Source organism: Mobula birostris, unplaced genomic scaffold (assembly GCF_030028105.1).
Source record: "Mobula birostris isolate sMobBir1 unplaced genomic scaffold, sMobBir1.hap1 scaffold_692, whole genome shotgun sequence".
NCBI classification, from domain to species: domain Eukaryota; kingdom Metazoa; phylum Chordata; class Chondrichthyes; order Myliobatiformes; family Myliobatidae; genus Mobula; species Mobula birostris.
In genome coordinates this window covers 167,519-172,509 of record NW_027278411.1, presented here as the reverse complement: position 1 = coordinate 172,509, position 4,991 = coordinate 167,519, and the positions used below count along the sequence as shown (strand labels likewise).

General features: G+C 54.0%; 1 pseudogene; it reads left to right on the top strand.

Annotated features, from left to right (window-relative positions):
- Window positions 1-3,643: 3,643 nt before the first annotated feature.
- LOC140193678 (uncharacterized) lies at window positions 3,644-4,279 on the top strand (annotated as a pseudogene).
- Window positions 4,280-4,991: the final 712 nt, after the last annotated feature.

Here is a 4,991-nt window from a genome sequence, read left to right as displayed (position 1 = left end):
CTACACCAACACTGCATCACACTCCTCCTCAACAGTCAATCGCACTCCTCCCCGACACCCTACACCAACACTCCATCACACTCCTCCCCAACACCCTACACCAACACTCCATCACACTCCTCCCCAACACCAGACACCAACACTCCATCACACTCCTCCCCAACACCCTACACCCAACACACTATCACACTCCTCCCCAACACCCTACACCAACACTCCATCACACTCCTCCCCAACACCCTGCACCAACACTGCATCACACTCCTCCCCAACCTCCTACACCAACACTCCATCACACTCCTCCCCAACACCCTACACCAACACTGCATCACACTCCTCCCCAACACCATACACCAACACTCCATCACACCCCTCCCCAAACACCTACACCAACACTCCATCACGCTCTGCCCCAACAACCCACACCAACACTGCATCACACTCCCTCCCCAACACCATACACCACTACTCCATCACACTCCTCCACAACACGCTACACCAAAAATGCTTCATACTCCATCACACTCCTCCCTAACATCCTATACCAACACTCCATCTCACTCCTCCCCAACTCTCCATCACAGTCCTCCCCAACACTCCATCAAACTCCTCCCCAACACCCTACACCAACACTCCATCACACTTCGCCCCAACACCCCATCACACTACTCCGCAACATCCTACAACACTCCATCACACTCCTCCCCAACACCCTACATCAACACTCCATCACACTCCTCCCCAACCCCCCTACATCAACACTCCATCACACTCCTCCCCAACACCCAACACCAACACTCCAACACACTCCTCCCCAACACCTACACCAACACACCATCACACACCACCCCAACACCTACATCAACAGTCCCATCACACTCCTCCACAACACCGTACAAAATCACTCCAACAAACTCCACCACATTACCCTACGCCAACACTCCATCACACTCCTCCCCAACACCTTACAACAACTCTCCATCACATTCCTCCCGAACACCCGACACCAACACTCCATCATACACTTCCCGAACAATCTACACCAACACACGATCACACTCCTCCCCAACCACCTACACAAACACTCCATCACACTCCTCCCCAACACGCTACACCAGCACTACATCACACTCCTCCACAACACCATACACCAACACTCCATCACGCTCCTCCCCAACACCCTACACCAACACTACATCACACTCCTCCCCAAAACCCTACACCAACACTCCATCACACTCCTCCCCAACCCCCTACACCGACACTCCATCACACTCCTCCCCAACACGCTACACCAACACTGCATCACACTCCTCCCCAACCCCCTACACCAACACTCCATCACACTCCTCCCCAAACCCCTACACCAACACCCCATCACACCCCTCCCCAACACCCAACACTAACACTCCATCACACTTCGCCCCAACACCCCATCACACTCCTCCCCAACATCCTACAACACTCCATCAAGCTCCTCCCTAACACACTACAGCAATACTCCATCACACTCCTCCCCAACCCCCTACATCAACACTCCATCACACTCCTCCCCAACACCCTACACCAACACTCCATCACACTCCTCCCCAACCCCCTACACCAACACTCCATCACACTCCTCCCGAACACCTACACCAACACTCCATCACACTCCTCCCCAACACCCTACACCAACACTCCATCACACTCCTCCCCAACACCCTACACCAACACCCCATCACACTCCTCCCCAAAACCCTACACCAACACTCCATCACACTCCACCACAACACCCTACACCAACACTCCATCACACCCCTCCCCAACACCCTACACCAACACTCCATCACACCCCTCCCCAACACCTACACCAACACTCCATCACACTCCACCACAACACCCTACACCAACACTCCATCACACTCCTCCCCAAAACCCTACACCAACACTGCATCACACTCCTCCCCAACAGTCAATCGCACTCCTCCCCAACACCCTACACCAACACTCCATCACAATTCTCCCCAACACCCTACACCAACACACCATCACACTCCTCCGCAACACGCTACACCAACACTCCATCACACTCCTCCCCAACAGTCAATCGCACTCCTCCCCAACACACTACACCAACACTCCATCACACTCCTCCCCAACACCCTACATCAACACTCCATCACACTCCTCCCCAACACCCTACACCAACACTCCATCACAATTCTCCCCAAAACCCTACACCAACACTCCATCACACCCCACCACAACAACCTACAACAACACTCCATCAGACTCCTCCCCAACACCCTACACCAACACACCATCACACTCCTCCCCAACACACTACACCAACACTGCATCACACTCCTCCTCAACAGTCAATCGCACTCCTCCCCAACACCCTACACCAACACTCCATCACACTCCTCCTCAACACCCTACACCAACACTCCATCACACTCCTCCCCAACACCCTACACCAACACACGATCACACTCCTCCCCAACACCCTGTACCAACACTGCATCACACTCCTCCCCAACCTCCTACACCAACACTCCATCACACTCCTCCCCAACAACCCACACCAACACTCCATCACACTCCTCCCCAACCCCCTACACCAACACTCCATCACACTCCGCCCCAACAACCCACACCAACACTGCATCACACTCCTCCCCAACACCATACACCACTACTCCATCACACTCCTCCACAACACGCTACACCAGAAATGCTTCACACTCCATCACACTCCTCCATAACATCCTATACCAACACTCCATCTCACTCCTCCCCAACTCTCCATCACAGTCCTCCCCAACACTCCATCGAACTCCTCCCCAACACCCTACACCAACACTCCATCACACTTCGCCCCAACACCCCATCACACTCCTCCGCAACATCCTACAACACTCCATCAAGCTCCTCCCTGGCACCCTACAGCAATACTCCATCACACTCCTCCCCAACTCCTACACCAACACTCCATCACACTCCTCCCAAACACTCCATCACACTCCTCCCTAACATCTTATACCAACACTCCATCTCACTCCTCCCCAACTCTCCATCACAGTCCTCCCCAACACTCCATCATACTCTTCCCCAACACCCTACACCAACACTCCATCACACTTCGCCCCAACACCCCATCACACTACTCCGCAACATCCTACAACACTCCATCAAGATCCTCCCTAGCACCCTACAGCAATACTCCATCACACTCCTCCCCAACCTCCTACATCAACACTCCGTCACACTCCTCCCCAACACCCTACACCAGCACTACATCACACCCCACCACAACACCCTACACCAACACTCCATCACACTCCTCCCCAACACCTACACCAACACTCCATCACACTCCTCCCCAACACCCTACACCAACACTCCATCACACTCCTCCCCAACCCCCTACACCAACACTCCATCACACTCCTCCACAACACCCTACACCAACACTGCATCACACCCCACCACAACACCCTACACCAACACTCCATCACACTCCTCCCCAAAACCCTACACCAACACTCCATCACAATCCTCCCCAACACCCTACACCAACACTCCATCACACTCCTCCCCAAAACCCTACACCAACACTCCATCACACTCCTCCCCAAAACCCTACACCAACACTCCATCACACTCCTCCCCAACACCCTACACCAACACTACATCACACTCCTCCCCAAAACCCTACACCAACACTCCATCACACTCCACCACAACACCCTGGACCAACACTACATCACACCCCACCAGAACACCCTAGACCAACACTCCATCACACTCCTCCCGAAAACCCTACACCAACACTCCATCACACTCCTCCCCAACACCCTACAGCAACACTCCATCACACTCATCCCCAACACCATACACCAACACTCCATCACACTCCTCCCCAACCCCCTAGACCAACACTCCATCACACTCCTTCCGAAAACCCTACACCAACACTCCATCACAATCCTCCCCAACACGCTCCACCAACACTACATCACACTCCTCCCCAACCCCATACACCAACACTCCATCACACTCCTCCCCAACACACTACACCAACACTCCATCACACCCCACCACAACACCCTACACCAACACTGCATCACACTCCTCCGCAACCCCCTACACCAACACTCCATCACACTCCTCCCCAACTCCCTACACCAACACTCCATCACACTCATCCCCAACACCCTACACCAACACTCCATCACACTCCTCCCCAACACCCTGCACCAACACTCCATCACACTCCTCCCCAACTCCTACACCAACACTCCATCACACTCCTCCCCAACACCCTACACCAACACTCCATCACACTCCTCCCCAACACCCTACACCAACACTCCATCACACTCCTCCCCAACTCCTACACCAGAACTACATCACAACCCACCACAACACCCTACACCAACACTCCATCACACTCCTCCCCAACACCCTACACCAACACACCATCACACTCCTCCCCAACACACTACACCAACACTCCATCACACTCCTGCTCAACACCCTACACCAACACTCCATCACACTCCTCCCCAACACCCTACACCAACACACCATCACACTCCTCCCCAACACCTACACCAACACTCCATCACACTCCTCCTCAACACCCTACACCAACACTCCATCACACTCCTCCCCAACACCCTACACCAACACTCCATCACACTCCTCCACAACCGCCTACACCAACACTCCATCACACTCCTCCACAACCGCCTACACCAACACTCCATCACACTCCTCCACAACCGCCTACACCAACACTCCATCACACTCCTCCACAACACCCAACACCAACACTCCATCACACTCATCCCCAACTCCTACACCAGAACTACATCACAACCCACCACAACACCCTGCACCAACACTCCATCACACTCCTCCCCAAAACCCTACACCAACACTCCATCACACTCCACCACAACACCCTACACCAACACTCCATCACACTCCTCCCCAACTCC